At 44.2% G+C, this 18,422-nt stretch overlaps 1 protein-coding gene across 2 annotated transcripts in view; it reads right to left on the reverse strand.

Annotated features, from left to right (window-relative positions):
- pvalb6 (parvalbumin 6) overlaps positions 1–8,810 on the reverse strand; it is a 35,369-nt gene extending 26,559 nt beyond the window's left edge. Inside the window, exon 1 of one of the 2 annotated variants that reach the window (XM_063062337.1) lies at positions 8,721–8,810. The gene's annotated coding sequence lies outside the window, so the exon portion shown is untranslated. Of the gene's footprint in view, positions 1–1,223; positions 1,248–8,720 lie in introns of those variants that run through there. The other variant, XM_063062338.1, reaches the window with a different exon arrangement.
- Positions 8,811–18,422: the final 9,612 nt, after the last annotated feature.

Here is an 18,422-nt window from a genome sequence, read left to right on the forward strand (position 1 = left end):
ATCATAATTTTATCTCCTTTACATAGCATCGGAGAGCGATAGAAACAGACAAGTTAGAATTTAGCATGTAGATATTAAAAAAGAGGATGTACTGGAGCTTTTGGAAAGCATCAAGTTGGATAAGTCGCTGGGACCGGATGAGATGTACCCCAGGCTACTGTGGGAGGTGAGGGAGGAGATTGCTGAGCCCCTGGTGATGATCTTTGCGTCAGCAATGGGGACAGGAGAGGTTCTGGAGGATTGGAAGGTTACGATGTTGTTCCTTTATTCAAGAAAGGGAGTAGAGATAGCCCAGAAAATTATAAACCAGTGAGTCTTACCTCAGTGGTTGGTAAGTTGATGGAAGAGATCCTGAGAGGCAGGATTTATGAACATTTGGAGAGGTATAATATAATTAGGAGTAGTCAGCATGGCTTTGTCAAAGGCAGGTCATGCCTTATGAGCCTGATTGAATTTCTTGAGGACATGACTAAACACATTGATGGAGGAAGAGCAGTATATGTAGTGTATATGGATTTCAGCAAGGCATTTGATAAGGTACCCTATGCCAGGCTTAATGAGAAAGTAAGGAGGCATGGGATACAAGGGAACATTGCTTTGTGGATCCAGAACTGGCTTGCCCACAGAGGCAAAGAGTGGTTGTAGATGGGTCATATTCTGCATGGAGGACTGTCACCGGTGGAGATCTGTTTTGGGACCCTTACTCTTCGTGATTTTTATAAATGACCTGGATGAGGAAGTGGAGGGATGGGTTAGTAAGTTTGCTGATGATACAAAGGTTGGAGGTGTTGTGGATAGTGTGGAGGGCTGTCAGAGGTTACAACGGGACATTGATAGGATGCAAAACTGGGCTGAGAAGTGACAGATGGATTTCAACCCAGATAAGTGTGAGGTGGTTCATTTTGGTAGGTCAAATATGATGGCAGAATATAGTATTAATGGCAAGACTCTTGGCAGTGTGGAGGATCAGAGGGATCTTGGGGTCCGAGACCATAGGACACTCAAAGCAGCTACGCAGGTTGACTCTGTGGTTAAGAAGGTGTACTGTGTATTGGCCTTCATCAATCGTGGAGTTGAGTTTAGGAGCCAAGAGGTAATGTTGCAGGTATATAGGACCCTGGTCAGACCACACTTGGAGTACTGTACTCACTTGTGGTCGTCTCACTATAGGAAGAATGTGGAAGCCATAGAAAGGGTGCAGAGGAGATTTACAAGGATGTTACCTGGATTGGGGAGAATGCCTTCTGAGAATTGGTTGAGTGAACTTGGCCTTTTCTCCTTGGAGCGACGGAGGATGAGAGATGACCTGATAGAGGTGCATAAGATGATGAGAGGCATTGATCATGTGGATAGTCAGAGGCTTTTTCACAGGGCTGAAATGGTTGCCACAAGAAGACACAGGTTTAACGTGCTAGAGAGTAAGTACAGAGGAGATGTCAGGGGTAAGTTTTTTACTCAGAGAGTGGTGAGTGTGTGGAATGGGCTGCCGGCAACGGTGGTGGAGGCGGATACGATAGGGTCTTTTAAGAGACTTTTAGATAGGTACATGGAGCTTAGAAAAATAGAGGGCTATAGGTAAACCTAGTAATTTCTTATGTAGGGACATGTTTGGCAAAACTCTGTGGGCCGAAGGGCCTGTATTGTGCTGTAGGTTTTCTATGTTTCTATGTTTCCTGGGATTTTCACACACAATATTTTCTTGAGTCTACAGAGAATTGTGTGGAAAAAAAAAGAGCATCCAGTTCTGTAGGCAAAAACACCTTGTTCATGAGAGATGTCAGAGGAGAATGGCCGGATTGGTTCAAGGTGACAGTAACTCAAATAACCATGCATTACAAAAGTGGGTGCACAAGAGTATTTCTGAATCTTGAAGTTGATGGTCTACAGTAGCAAAAGTTCAGAAACCTACATCTGTGGCCACTTTATTGGGTAAAGGAGGTTTCTAGAATAGCGATTCTGCATGTAAGCCCAACTCCTGCTGCTACAGTGTGATTTACAAGATCTGCTTTATATTGGTGGGTGGGAACTTCACTCAGGTACAGGTGGAGGAGACATCAACTAATTTATCTGAAGATAATAACCACTGGTTAAGACATTCTCCAGAAAATGGAGGAAATAGGAGTCAAATGTCATACTCTGCTTGTGTTTGGATCTGGTAAAGGGTAATATGATGTTATAAGGGAGAGGAATGGAGCTTTCATATTGACAGAATTTTTCCAGTGTTCGTGGATGAATGTTAATGGAGTGGAGCCAGTCGTTTATCTCCAGCTGGCTCTGTTTCTAACTACAAAAGATCCAGCTGGGAGTGATTTAATGATATTGTACACTCTAAAGTCGATGGGACTGGCTCCAACCCATTGCTGCAGAATAAGCACAAGGAATTATTACCACACCATGCACCATCTGAGATCATCTCTGAAGTATTTACGTGGAACAGTCATCAGCTTGTCAACTTCCTACCAACCACCCCACAATCTCTTAGAACTATTACTCTCAGGAAGGAGGTAAAGGAGCATCAGGACTTGGACTGCCAGATTGGATAAAGGCTTCTTCCCCTAGGCTGTGAGGTTAATGAATACCCTGCCACCACTGAGGTCTCCCTCGTCAGTAGGACATTGAGCTGTTTACTGTTTACTTTTTTTGCTTACTGCGCACTTCACATCACCCATCTTGAATTACAGTACTGTGCAGAGTCTTAGGCACATATACTGTATAGCGAGGGTACCTAAGAACTTGGCACAGTACTGTAGTCATTTAATGTATTGCTGTGTACTGTAGTAACTTTATGTATTGCACTGTACTGCTGCCGCAAAAAATAAATTCATGACATATATGAGTGATGATAAACCTGATTCCAATATGGGTTTCTATTGTGGACTGAGACTGGAAAGGGGGCAGGGAGAGGGGATTCATGTTGGGAAAAGGGGAAGGGAAAGAGGAGGGAGTGGGAAGCAGCAGAGAGACATTCTGTAATGATCAATAAACCAATTGTTTGGAATCAAATGACCTTGCCTGGTGTCTCAGGGCTGGGTGTGTCTGCATCCGTGTGCCCCTACCCCTGGCACCCCTCCTCTGCCTCATGTCCCACACCCCTCCTGCGGCACTCCACCCTCGCCATTCCCAGCATCCTTTGTTCCTGTTACAAACTCACTCTCCATTCCATGTTGATACTGTGCAAAAGTCTTAGGCACCTTAGCTACAGGTATACCTATGTGCCTAAGACTTTTGCACGGTGATGTATATTTTATTAAATTATTTTTGTTAATATTTTGTTTTATGTGCTCTGTGTGATATACAGTATGTATAGTGGGTGCATCTTGATCCAGAGAAATGTTGTTTAGTTTGGTTGTATATGTGTAGAATCAGATGACAATACACTTGAAGTTGAAGGCTCCAAACCAAATATTAAGAAGAGGATGAGGTTAAAAACTCTGGCCCTTTCATTCCTGCCCCTTTAGAGAAATAACCAGGATTGGCAATGCCAGATCAGGTGAGGAATTGATAGAGGGATGGCATAACAACAAGAAAACATTTCCTTTTGTTTACATACACATAGGGAATAAATGTCACTCAGATATAGGTGCTGGTTCATGACGTAGTCATGTCTGAGGCAGATGGTCGGGAGAATGTTCAGAGATATGCACACAGACATTCAGATAATTGAGCTAAGGCATCTTGGAATCAGCCATCCTTGATCAGTTTATCCCTGGTACGTGTTGACATTCAAAGTTATTATCAATGTACATTTATGTTACCACATAAAACCCTGAGATCAGTTTCCTTGTAGGCACTTACAGGGAAAAAAGAAATATGATAGAATCAATGAAGAACACTTACAAGCTGATGAGGCATAGATCAAATCCACAGCCAGAAACTTTTTGCAAGGGTGTAAATACGAGAGGGCAGAATTTGAAAGTGATTGGAGGGATGTTAATGGTAAGTTTTCTACACGGAGATTGGTGAGTGCATGAAAAGCACGCCAGGAGTGGTGAAGAGGAAGATACATTACGGACGTTTAAGAGTCTTGGATTGGCATGTGGAAGAATATGTGGGAGGGAAGAGTTGGTTTGATTTTAGAGTAGGTCAAAAGGTTGGCTCGATATTGTGGGTCGAAGGGCCCTTACTATGTTGTAATGTTCTACAGTATGTTTTATTAAAAGACAAAGACTGACAAACAGCCAATGTGCAAATGAAGACAATCTGCAAATAAAAATAATACTGAGCCCATGAGTTGTAAAGAGACCTTGAGTGTGAGTCTGTAGGTCGTAGAATCAGTTTAGAGTTGTGGGTGAAGTTATCCATGATGTTCAGGATCCTGCCGGTTGTAGGATATTAACTGTTCCTGAACCTGATGGTGTGAGACCTCATGGGAAAATAGTGAGTGAGGAAAATGTGTTTCGATAGGCCTTCCCAACCAGCTTAATCAGAATCAGAATCACTTTATTGCCAGTATGTGAAACACATCAGAACTGATTGTAGTTCGGTGCCAAACATAAAACACAGGACAATATCGTAACAGACAGCACAACAGCAACCAACAGTTTACGAGACAATAGTGCAAATGACCAGGAGCAATCAACAATTAGCAGAACAGTCACATGTGCAAACATCAATAATCAGACTTAAATAAATGTGAACATATGAACAGACTCAATAATTCTCAATAGAACAAGGAGAGCAGGAAAGACCAATTAACAGATATTGTACAGGGACAGTTAGGGTATTGCACCTGATTGAGATTGTTGAGAATTTGTATAGCTATGGGAAAGTTGCTTTGGAGAGGACATGTACTGCTGGTGGTGATGAACCTGTAAGTGCATCCAATGTACTATAGGACAATGTACAATGTACTATAGAAACCACTTCAGAAGACTTGATTTGCCAGGCTTGTGGCCAATCTGTTGTCTGTCATTTGATGAACAATCTCTCACAATAACACCACAACATTGTAGGCCTTGTTCCCACGGTAACTCACTGTGATATTGGTTGTGAAAATAATTTTGCTTTAAGGCAGTCACTCATTTGTTATTTACTGTGTTCTACAGTGCAGTACTGAGTGTAGGATATACCAGAAGGTGATAGACCCAAAAGTAAACTACATACACTATTAAATGCTTTTCAATATCCCTGTTGCTTCATTTATTTATGCCACTGGATGCTTCCTAATCAAAATGTGTGTCATGGAAAGAGAGAGAAAGGAGAGAGGAGGAAGAGAGAGAGGAGAGAGAGAGATGAGAGAGAGGAGAGAGAGAAAGAGAGAGAGGGGGAGCCAGAGAAAAAGAGAGAGAGGGAGAGATGGAGAGAGGGAGATTGGGAGAGGGGGAGAGAGGGAGAGATGGACGAGTATGAGGGCAATAGAGAGAATGATGGAGAGATAACAATTTAGAGATATGGAGAGAGAGAGGTAAAAAGAGAGAGAGATAGGGATAGAGATAGATGGAGCAAGAGAGTAGTAGAGACAGAGAGAGAGATTGAGAGAAATATGAAGAGAGAGAGATAAATAGATAGAATGGTAGAAACAGTGGGTGAGAGCAAGAAATGTTAGTAATGTAGGAAGGAAGGAACTGCCATTGTCGATAGTCAGTGTGTCAATATTAAGGTCTGCTGGTTAATTCTGGGTAGGTAAGGTGGAATACGGGTTCCCTCCATCCCACAATTTCACTCAGTCCTGACCTCCAAGGAACACCCACGCCTGTGCTAACCTTCTTTTACACACATGCCAGCCAGCAATTTTGTACACAGCACGGTCCCATGAATAATGAGGATGTAATAAGCAGAATTTTGGTTGAAGTTGAAATATGAGCCAAAGTTTACAGACTGGGGGGGATTCCCCTGGTCTTCACAGTGGTGCTGAGAGATCTCAAAGGTAAACATGCCCTGGTTTAATGTGTCACCTCTGGCAGTGTGGTTTTCCTGTTGCAAAGTATTAAGAAGTTCTGTGTCTCAGAGCCGGGATGTGAACTTGAACCGAGTGAATGAAACCAGGATTGATTGTTTCTTAATTTTCTGAGACTTCATTTCATCTCGTCTATTTCCTTCACTTGTGGGTTGACCCATTTCTCAGTGGAAAGAACTGGCTTGTCCTATTGCTAACTGTGTGTCAACTCTACACCACACTAGGAAGGAGTAAACTGAAGCCCTTGGTTAGAAACATAGAAACATAGAAAATAGGTGCAGGAGTAGGCCATTCGGCCCTTCGAGCCTGCACCGCCATTTATTATGATCATGGCTGATCATCCAACTCAGAACCCTGCACCAGCCTTCCCTCCATACCCTCTGATCCCCGTAGCCACAAGGGCCATATCTAACTCCCTCTTAAATATAGCCAATGAACTGGCCTCAACTGTTTCCTGTGGCAGAGAATTCCACAGATTCACCACTCTCTGTGTGAAGAAGTCTTTCCTAATCTCAGTCCTAAAAGGCTTCACCTTTATCCTCAAACCGTGACCCCTCGTTCTGGACTTCCCCAACATCGGGAACAATCTTCCTGCATCTAGCCTGTCCAATCCCTTTAGGATTTTATACGTTTCAATCAGATCCCCCCTCAATCTTCTAAATTCCAACGAGTACAAGCCTAGTTCATCCAGTCTTTCTTCATATGAAAGTCCTGCCATCCCAGGAATCAATCTGGTGAATCTTCTCTGTACTCCCTCTATGGCAAGGATGTCTTTCCTCAGATTAGGGGACCAAAACTGCACACAATACTCCAGGTGTGGTCTCACCAAGGCCTTGTACAACTGCAGTAGTACCTCCCTGCTCCTGTACTCGAATCCTCTTGCTATAAATGCCAGCATACCATTCGCCTTTTTCACCACCTGCTGTACCTGCATGCCCACTTTCAATGACTGGTATATAATGACACCCAGGTCTTGTTGCACCTCCCCTTTTCCTAATCGGCCACCATTCAGATAATAATCTGTTTTCCTATTTTTGCCACCAAAGTGGATAACTTCACATTTATCCACATTAAATTGCATCTGCCATGAATTTGCCCACTCACCCAACCTATCCAAGTCAACCTGCATCCTCTTAGCATCCTCCTCACAGCTAACACTGCCGCCCAGCTTCGTTTCATCCGCAAACTTGGAGATGCTGCATTTAATTAGGGCAGGGAGGAGGTGAGGGAGGGGAAATCAAAAGTTTTGAGCAATCCATAGTGACGGTACACACTTGTGAGTTGAACGCAGACTGGATCAGACCCGGAGCAACCTGATTCTGGTTTAACCTGACTGCAGAGCACACAGCGAGTTACCCTTTTATTTCAAACACAATGCTAGAAAGGTCAGAGGCTATATTCTGCTCTGTTTCTCAATAAGTAATAAAAAAGTAAACAATAACAATCCTAGGAATGAAAGCGCTAACATATGAAGAGTGTTTGATGGCTCTGGGCCTGTATTTGTTAGATTTTGGAAGAATGAGGGGTTATCTCATTGAAGCCTATTGAATATTGAGAGGTCTGGATAGAGTAGAAATGGAGAGCATGTTTCCAACAGTGAGAAAGTCTAGGACTGGGGGTACAGCCTCAAATACAAGGACGTCTCTTTAAAACAAGGATGAGAAGGAATTTCTTTAGCCAGAGAGTGGTGAAGATGTCTGTGGAGACCAAGTCATTGTGTATATTTGATGCAGAGGTTAATAGGTTCTTGATTAGTAAGGATAGGCAGGAGAATGGGTTGAGAGGGAAAATAAATCAGCCATGATGGGATAGCAGGGCAGATCAATGGACCAAATGGCCTAATTCTGCTCCAATGTTTTGTGGTCTAAAACATTAGCTGATAAAATAAAAATCTATTGGAAATCATTTGAACTAAGCCCAGTGGTATGCAAGGGGCAATAACAAATTGCCCTTCATAACAATCCATGCCCAATGAAATAGAGGCAGGCACAAAATAGACATTCAACTCGCCATCAATACAGACATTATAAAACTCTGAAGACTCCAATATTATTAAAGCACGTTTTTTCTAATTAGAGTTGTAGCATAATACAGCAGATAAACAGACCATTCGGCCCAGCTCATCCATTCTGACTGAGATGCCCCATCTAAGCTAGTCCTATTTGTCCCATGTCCCCCTAACCTTTTCCCATCCAAATATCTCATAGGTGTTGTTATTGTAACTTGTCTGAACTGTCTTACTAAACAATATCCTTTTCTGAATCTGGTTTCACACCAAAACTAAAACCATTTGTTTCTAATTTATTGGTCTGAACTTCCTAGTTCCCAATAGTATTCTGACAATGAGGTCCCAAGTTTGTAAGGTGGTTTGAATCACATTTAGATTGTAAAATATACCAAGCACAATAAGACTCAGAGAACTGATTGAAAAGGTTCCACAATTCCTGTGCACTTCTAAATGTAAAAACCTTCAATATTTAATTTCAAGCATAATACCCTCTCACTTACTGATCATGCCAGAATCTGTCTTGTTTTCACTAGTAATTTCCCTTCAAAGTCGAATTGTTACTAAAGCTTATTCAGAGATGTTTCTTGGTTTTCCTTTATTCCTGTTTCCTTCCGCTCACTTGTTATTCTTTCGTACTTTCTCCCTCATTCCTTTTTATATTACTTTATGAAAATATTTTTTCTTTACAACCTCTCCCTCTAGTTTTCTTGGCTAAGCATTCAGCCTTTTCTCTTCATTAGCTCCAAGTTCCCCTTCAAGTTCTTTGAGTCCATCTTCCGAGATCTCCTGATGTAAATGTCCAGTGAAGGGACTTACCTTTAGGTTTGGTGAAGGGCTGCAAGAATTAGGAGGTGGTAGAGGAAAGTGCAGTGGTAATGATCAAATCAGCAACGATCCTTATGTACTCCACTCCTGCTCTATTCTGGGAAGTTAACCCTTTTCAGCTCCTGAAGGATCAAGTGATCAGAAAGGAGACAGTATCACATTTACTTTGCCTAATCAAACTTGCACTATTAATATCTCAAGCTGAATGTCCGAAAACCTTGGTGTCAGTATTTATATTGCACTACAAGCTGAAAGGGGCTTCCTTGCTGTCACCCCTCTTTCCCTCCAAAGCGGTGATAGTGAAATCATTCCCATTTCATTCCCTTTCACAATTCTGAAAGTTCACGTCCTCATTGCTGGTGTGATTGCTGAAATCCACTTCAGGACTGGGAGAAACCCTGCATCTAATTTTATAAAAAATGCCTTTAATTAAAATAAACGTTTTAGAAGCCCCCTTGTCCATACTCTCCAGGATTTAGACAGGAATATAAGCAGATTTTACAAATCACGTAGATGATATGGGATTCCCCCACCACCCCCCACCCCACACACATACTCCAAGGATTAATTTAGATTTCATTTGGCTGTGGCACCAGCTGATAAATTTAGTAGTGGATTAAATGCCTATAGGGCTAATAGCTCCTTTTAAGGTGCCTTGCCCCACTGAGGTAAGTAGAGGGAAGCTCCAGAGGTGCTGACAAGACAAATTACTCTGCATTTTCTCTAGCCGGTAATAATTTGAGATTAATAATGAACAATTAATGACCAAGTGAAGAACGGCCAGACTACTGACAGGACTTGCATACTTTATGGACTGATGCCTTGGACTCATTGCTGGCACTTGCTGGCTGATTGCCCCATGCACAATGATACACTGTTACTATGTGTCAGAATCTTCAAGTATTGGATTGGCTTGGCTGACCACAACTGCTTTTGTTAGCCAAAGTTGATGAGCCAGTCTTTACATTGCACATTAGGGGATCGGAAATGGAGGGGGTCAGTAACTTTAAATTCCTTGCTGTTATCATTTCAGAGAATCTGTCCTGAGCCCAGCACCTAAGTGCTGGGGACCCATGTTCAATCCTGACCTTGGGGGCTGCCCATCTTCTCCCTGTGACTGCGTGGCCTTCCCCTTGGTACTCTGCTTTTCTCCAGGTCCCAAAAATGTGCAGGTTGGTGGGATAATTATCCACTGTGAATTTATCTCAGTGGTAGTATCTGGGGAGAGTTGGAGAGAATGTAAGGAGAATAAAAATTGAGATTAATGCAAGATCAGTGTGAATGGGTGTTTGATATTTGGTGCAGACCTTGTTGGCCGAGTACCCTGTTCCTCCTCTGTAGGACTCTGTGAACAGAAGGGCTACATGCTGGAGGCACTGAGGAATCTGGTAGGACACAGCGATCTGGGAATACAGATCCATAATCCCTTGAAAGTTTTATTATAAGTATAGCGTCATAAAAGGAGCTTTTGGCACGTTGACCTTCATAAATCAGTGTATTGAGTACAGGAGCTAGAATGTTATGTTAAGGCTGTGCAAGACATTGGAGAGATCAAATTTGGAGTACTGTGTGCAATTCTGGTCACCAACCTACGGGAAAGATGTCAATAAGATTGAAAAGTACAGAGAAAAGTTAGAAGGATGTTGCCTGGACTTGAGGACCTGAGTTATAGGGAAAGATTGAAGAGGTTTGGACTTTATTTCCTGGAGCATAGGAGAATGAGGGTGTTTTGCTTGTCATATACAAAATTATAGGGTATCAGTAGGATAAATGCAAGCAGGCCTTTTCCACAGCAGTGTAGTGTTAGCATGGCTCTATTACAGCTTGGGCATCAGAGTTAGGAGTTCAATTCCAGAGTCCTATTCTAGGAGTTTGAATGAATGTCCTCCCCATAGAACGCATGAGTTTTCTCCAGGTGCTTCCTCCCACAGTCCAAGATGTACCAGATAGTAGGTTACATGGTCATTCGAAATTTTCCCATGAAATCAGGAGTTGCTGGACAGTGCACCTCAAATTGCTGTATCTCTAAATAAAATAGAAAGGCTGGGTGAGAAACTAAAACTAGAAGTCATAGCTGAAATACTTAAAGTGAAGCTGAGGGGGAACTTCATCACTCAGAGAGTGATGTGAGTGTGTGTGAGATCAAGTATTGGATTTGGGTTGGACTAGGCTGAGACTGAAAGCAATTATCGAGCTGCACGAGCCATTTATACCAACCTAGACTCCACTGACTTCAACGTCTCCATCTGACCAACAAACTTGGTTGGGACTGGGCTTCTGACCTTGCACTGCCAACCCAGACTCTATTGACTTCAGCTTCCCTCTTACCTGCCCAACAAAATTCAGGGCCAACATCAGCTGTTCTCTGTCCATTGGGTCCAATTTATTGGTCAAACATTCCTTTAATCTGTCCAATGAAATTCACGGCCAAAATCAGCTGTTCTCAGCTAATCAGCTGGTCCAAATGCAGACGGAGAAACATGGCAGCAAAATGAATAGAAACATAGAAACATAGAAAACCTACAGCACAATACAGACCCTTCGGCCCACAAAGCTGTGCCAAACATGTCCTTACCTTAGAAATTACCAAGGTTTACCCACAGCCCTCTATTTTTCTGAGCTCCATGTACCAGTCCAGGAGTCTCTTAAAAGACCCTATCATATCTGCCTCCACCACCGTCACCAGCAGCCCATTCCACACACTCACCACTCTCTGCACAAAAAACTTACCCCTGACATCTCCTCTGTACCTACTTCCAAGCACCTTACAACTGTGCCCTCTTGTGCTAGCCATTTCAGCCCTGAGAAAAAAACTCTGACTATCCACACGATCAATGCCTCTCATTATCTTATACACCTCTATCAGATCACCTCTCATCCTCCGTCGCTCCAAGGAAAAAAGGGTGGTTCACTCAACCTATTCTCATAAGGCATGCTCCTTAATCCAGGCAACATCCTTGTAAATCTTGTCTGCATCCTTTCTATGGTTTCCACATCCTTCCTATAGTGAGGCGACCAGAACTGAGCACAATACTCCAAGTGGGGTCTGACCAGGGTCCTGTGTAGCTGCAACATTCCCTCTCGGCTCCTAGACTCAATCCCGTGATTGATGAAGACCAATGCACCGTTTGCTTTCCTATCCTATGAGTGTCCTATGGACTCGTACCCCAAGATCCCTCTGATCCTTCCCACTGCCAAGAGTCTTGTCATCCCGCTATCAAATATGACCTACCAAAATGAACCACCTCACACTTCTCTGGGTTGAACTCCATCCGCCACTTCTCAGCCCAGTTTTGCATCCTATCAATGTCCCGCTGTCACCTCTGACAGCCCTCCACACTATCCACAACACCCCCAACCTTTGAGTCAGCAGCAAATTTACTAACCCATCCCTCCACTTCCTCATCCAGGTCATTTATAAAAATTCCGAAGAGTAAGGGTCCCAGAACAGATCCCTGAGGCACTCCACTGGTGACCAACCTCCATGCAGAATATGACCTGTCTACAACCACTCTTTGCCTTCTGTGGGCAAGCCAGTTCTGGATCCACAAAGTAATGTCCCCTTGGATCCCATGCCTCCTTACTTTCTCAATAAGCCTTGCATGGGGTACCTTATCAAATGCCTTGCCAAAATCCATATACACTACATCTACTGCTCTACCTTCATCATTGGGTTTAGTCACATCCTCAAAAAATTCTATCAGGCTCTTAATGTACAACCTGCCTTTGTCAAAGCCATGCTGACTTTTCCTAATCATATTACGCCTCTCCAAATGTTCATAAATCCTGCCTCTCAGGATCTTCTCCATCAACTTACCAACCACTGAAGTAAGACTCACTGGTCTATAATTTCCTAGGCTATCTCTACTCCCTTTCTTGAATAAGGGAACAACATCCGCAACCCTCCAATCCTCTGGAAACTCTCCCGTCCCCATTGATGATGCAAAGATCATTGCCAGATGCTCAGTAATCTCCTCCCTTGCCTCCTACGGTAGCCTGAGGTACATCTCCTCTGGTCCTGGTGACTTATCCAACTTGATGCTTTCCAAAATCTCCTGCACATCCTCTTTCTTAATATATACATGCTCAAGCTTTTCAGTCTGCTGTAAATCATCCCTACAATCATCAAGATCCTTTTCTATAGTGAATACTGAAGCGAAGTACTCATTAAGTACCTTTGCCTTCTCCTACAGTTCCATACACACACTTCCACTGTCATGCTTGATTGGTCCTATTCTCTCACATCTTATCCTCCTGCTCTTCACATACTTGTAGAATGCCTTGGAGTTTTCCTTAATACTGTCCACCAAGGCCTTCTCATGACCCTTTCTGGCTCTCCTAATTTTATTCTTAAGCTCCTTCCTGCTAGCCTTATAACCTTCTAGATCTCTATCATTACCTAGTTTTTTGAACCTTTTGTAAGCTCTTCTTTTCTCTTGGCTAGATTTACAACAGCCTTTGTACACCATGGTTCCTGCACCCTACCATCCTTTCCCTGTCTCATTGGAAATGCAGAACCCCATGCAAATATCCCCTGAACATTTGCCACATTTCTTCCGTACATTTACCTGAGAACATCTGTTCCCAATTTATGCTTCCAGGTTCTTGTCTGATAGCCTCATATTTCCCCTTACTCCAATTAAACACTTTCTTAACTTGTCTGTTCCTTTCCCTCTCCAGTGCTATGGTAAAGGAGATAGAATTGTGATCACTATCTCCAAAATGCTCTCCCACTGAGAGATCTGACACCTGAGCAGGTTCATTTCCCAATACCAGATCAAGTACAGCCTCTCCTCTTGTAGACTTATCTACATATTGTGTCAAGAAGCCTTCTTGAACACACCTAACAAACTCCACCCCATCTAAACCCCTCGCTCTAGGGACATGCCAATCGATATTTGGGAAGTTAAAATCTCCCACTACAACAAACCCTGTTATTATGACACCTTTCCAGAATCTGCTCCTTGATGTCCCTGTTACTATTGAGTGGTCTATAAAAAATACCCAGTGGAGTTATTGACCCCTTCCTGTTCCTAACTTCCACCCACAGAGACTCCATAGACAGTCCCTGCATGTCTTCCTCCTTTTTGGCAGCCATGATACTATCGCTGATCAACAGAGTCACACCCCCACCTCTTTTGCCTCCCTCCTTGTCCTTTCTGAAACATCTAAAGCCTGGCACTTGAAGTAGCCATCCCTGCCCCTTCAGCCATCCAAGTTTCTGTAATGTCCACAACATCATAGCTCCAGGTACTGATCCACGCTCTAAGCTCATTCGCTTTTTTCATAATACTCCTTGCATTAAAATAGACACATCTCAAACCATCAGTGTGAACGCATCTCTTCTCTATTACCTGCCTATCCTCCCTCTTGTACTTTTTCCAAGGTTTCTCTATTTGTGAGCCAACCGCCTTTTCCTCCATCTCTTCAGTTTGATTCCCATCCCCAAGCAATCTTAGTTTAAACTCTCCCCAATAGCCTTAGCAAACCTCTCTGCCAGGATATTGGTCCCCCTGGGATTCAAGTGCAACCCATCCTTTTTGTACAGGTCACTCCTACCCCAAAAGCAGTCCCAATGATCCAGAAATATGAATCCCTGCCCCCTGCTCTAATCCCTCCGCCACGCATTTATCCTCCACCTCATTCTATTCCTATACTCACTGTCACACGGCACAGGCAGTAATCCCGAGATGACTACCTTCGTGGTCCTGCTTCTTAACTTCCTTCCTAACTCCCTGTAGTCTGCTTTCAGGACCTCCTCCCTTTTCCTACCTATGTCATTGGTACCAATATGTACCACGACCTCTGGCTGTTCTCCTTCCTTCTGCTTCTTCATAAGAATTGCACAGAAACAAAAGAAAAATACTGAACGCTTGGCCAACAGGGCTAAAACCCTCAAATTAAAATCTAACGCCATCACAGGGGCTTGGAAGCAGTAACATAATACTAAACTAATACTGCTCCTTTGCAGTGTCAATCTAAATTGTAATCTTCAGGGAGCATTGCTGTCGCTATGCTTTGGTCAATATTCAACAAGGCTGAAATGAATAGGAGGGAATTAAATACAACCACAATTGGCTGGAATGAGTATGATTGCTAACCCTGTTCAGCTGTCCACCTGCACGGGTGTCCAGACTCCATGGCGATATCCGTGGTTAGACACTTACTCTTGAGGTGCCAGAGACCTAAGCCTGCTGGAAGCCCTTGATGAATGACCTCTCCACAGTGTCATGAGTTGGAATGCAAGAACGTTCTTCTGGGCCCTTCCTCTCTCTGTCCATGAGATACTGGACCATGCACCACACCCAGTGAGATGCCAAGATAAATCTGGAACTCATCCACCAGGCAGCAGGGGAGGGAGGGTATTGACTGCAACAAAGGGGAGGTGGTCACTGCTTGAGCTGGGAAACATGGAACACTGGGGGAATCTTCATGAATGATGGTAGGCATAGTCTGGAGGTTCTCTTCATAGCCTTCTCCACTACAAATGGACCGACATAGCATGGGGCCAACTTGAGTCACTCATCTATCGAAGGAAGATGCCTAGCTGCCAGCCAAAGAGACCTCACCTGTTGGCAGAGTCAATCAGCTTCTGAGTGCATAGCAAAGAGGCCCTGGACCACCTCCAAGTGTGCTTGTAATGTTGGACCAACTGTTCAGTAGCAGGAACTCCATGTCAATCTCTTGGTCAGAGAAGAGTGGTGGCTGGAATCCCTTTTGGCATTCAAAGGGATGTATCAGTGGATAAATGGAGGTTATTGTGGACAACCTCTGCCCAAGCTAACTGGGAGCTCCGGGTTATGGGGTTGGAAGAGACAACATAGTGCGGGGCTGCCTCCAGCTTCTGATACATTCTCTCAGTCTGTCCGTTAGATATGAGGAGGAAACCTGATGAAAGGCTGGCTGTAGCTCCCAAAAGAGAAAGCCTTCCAAAAGTAGGATGTGAACTGTGGTCCCTGATCAGACACTATGCTTTGAGGGAAGCTGTGCAGCCTGAACACATGTTGAAACATGGGTGTGGCAGTTTCACAAGCCAATGAAGTGTGCAGCTTTGGAGAGCCAGTCCACAAATACCAGAATGGTTGTGTTTCCATCTGATTGAGTCAGGTCACTGATGACGTCCACTGAGAGATGGGACCTGGAGTGGCAGAGGGCAGGGTACTGATCTGGTGTCTTGTTCTGGACACTAGTGGGACAGGCAGAGATGAAGTTGTGGACATCCTGGGACATTGATGGCCACTAAAATAATCTCTTTATAAATTCCAAGGTCCGTTACATTCCTGGATAGCCAACCAGATGGGAAGAGTGACCACATTCCAACTCTCTAGGGCAGAGCAGCAGAGAAAACATCTGCTTGGCAGATCACCACCTGGATCTGACTGTTTGGCAGCCCTCACCTCCTGGGGTGTAGAAATCACTGGGCAGCTAAGCAGGGTGGTCTCTGGAGTGGCATTGTCCTCAGCGATGTCAGGCTGATGGGAGAACATATCGGCCTTAGTTTTCTTACTGCCAGGATGTTCATTTAGAGTGAAACTGAACCGGGTGAAGAAGAGAGCCCAACGGATGAGCAGATTGCTTGTGATCTATCCATGCCTGACAGGGGTGCTCTGTCCCCTCCAGTCAGTGTCACCATGCCTCCAGGGCCTCCCTGACAGCCAGATCATGGCTCCTGACATCATAGGAAGGGAGAATGAAAATTTGGCTGAGTGGTTTCATAACAATAACCTCTCACTCAGTGTCAACAAGACGAAGGAACTGATTGTTGACTTCAGGAGAGGAAAACCAGAGGTCCATGAGCCAGACCACTGTGGATGATCAGAGGAAGAAAGAGTTAGCAACTTTAAATTCCTGGGTGTTACTATTTCAGATGATCTGTCCTGACCCAGCATATAAATGCAACTGTGAAGAAAGTATGGCAGTGCCTCTACTTCTCTAGATGTCTATGGAGATTTGGCATGTCACTGAAAACTCTGACAAACGGATATCCTCTCTTACCGGATGTTTGGGAATGAGTCCCGAAAGGTTCTGGAGTGCCACAGTAGAGACAACAACCTGTTCTCCTGCACAAATCTCATTCCTCCTGAGATAGATGCATGACCCCTACCTGCACAGGCTCCTCTGTGGACTGAGTACACAGTGATGAGAGGGAGGGTGAAGACAGCCAGCGATCAGTAGGAAGCTTGGACCATTCTCACTCTGCGCCCATTCAGTTGCCTGGTTGTTGATTTGAATGGCCAGTTTTATCAGGTCATCCAGGTTGTCCTGTTTAGCATGCACTGCAATCTCTTGCTGATCCCCTGCGCTCAGCCCACACTGGAAAGTAGTGATGAAGGATCTCTCACTCCACCCCATCTCATTTGCAAGTGTGCAGAATTCTACTGGATAGTCCCACACTGTCCCTTTCCCTTGGCGCAGGTACAGGAGTCGCTGGGTTGCCTCCTGACCCCATAGTGGAAGATCAAACACTTTCTTAAACTCCACCATAAACTGTTGAAAGGACTAGGCTGCAGGGAAACCTCGTTCTCGTAGAATGTTGAACGGGTAGAGTGAGGGTCTCTCGAAGAGATTCACCATGTAAGCCAGTTTACACACATCATCAAACCAACATGGCTGAGTTTGGAGAGTCAGCTCACACTAGGGAATGAAGTTCCTGGAGCTGGTCGGGTCACCAGAGGATCTGCCTGGTTGAGGAATACTCAGTTTTGATATGGAAATTGCCAAGGGAATGAGGGCATTAGTGGCTGAGGCTGATGAGACTGTTACAGAGGAGGTTGAGGGAGATGTTGGGATTGGGACTGTCCTGGCTGAAGACTGCGGCCGTGAGAATAGTAATGACTGCCACCTGATTCTGACTGTCTCTGCTGAGTTGCTAAACAGACACTGCTAGTGCTGACACCCGATATTCCTGTTTGGTATGGGCTTGCCACTCTGAAAACAATGTCACACTGCGCAAGCCATTACTACTAACCCAGAATCTAATTACTTCTGTTCTATCTGACCAATGAACTTCGGCTTGGAATGGGCCTGCCACTCTGTGGTAGTTGTCACATCACATAGGCCACCTCTGCCAACCCAGCCTTTAGCTTCTCTCCTACCTGCCTAATGAAATTCAGCACTGAGATCAGCTGATCTCTCCCTATTGGGTCCATTTTAATGGCCGAGTCTTAGTGACAGGTGCTTCATGATGGCCTAGATGTGGAGAGAAAGACACAGTAGCGGAACACCGAGTTTTAATAAGAACTGTACAGAACAAAAAGAAAAATAATTCTCTAAATGTTCGGCCAACAGGGCCACTAGTTAAAGCTCTCAAACTAAAATCTAATGCCGTCTCTGTGACTTGGAATCAGTAACTTAATACTAAGCCAATACTGCTCCTTTGCAGCATCAATTTAAATGGTAATTTTTCTTCCTGGAATGTGGACTAAAGAAGCAGTTGGTTCAGTCAAGACTCAACAAGACTGAAACAAAAGGAAGGGAGTTAAATAGTAGTAGTAGGAGGCAGCCATTGATCCCGGGGATCACGGGTTTGTGCCTCTGGTGGACTGTGTCCTCTCCAGGGCTGAAACCTGGGAGGGAAGATTTGAAGAACAGGCTGTTGCCCATGCAGCAGGTTTCCACTCTCCATGTCACTGATGTAGTCCAAGGGAAGGGCAAGCGTCGATACAGCTTGGCACCAGTGTCGTCGCAGAGGTT

Source organism: Mobula hypostoma, chromosome 11, assembly GCF_963921235.1.
Source record: "Mobula hypostoma chromosome 11, sMobHyp1.1, whole genome shotgun sequence".
NCBI lineage: Eukaryota > Metazoa > Chordata > Chondrichthyes > Myliobatiformes > Myliobatidae > Mobula > Mobula hypostoma.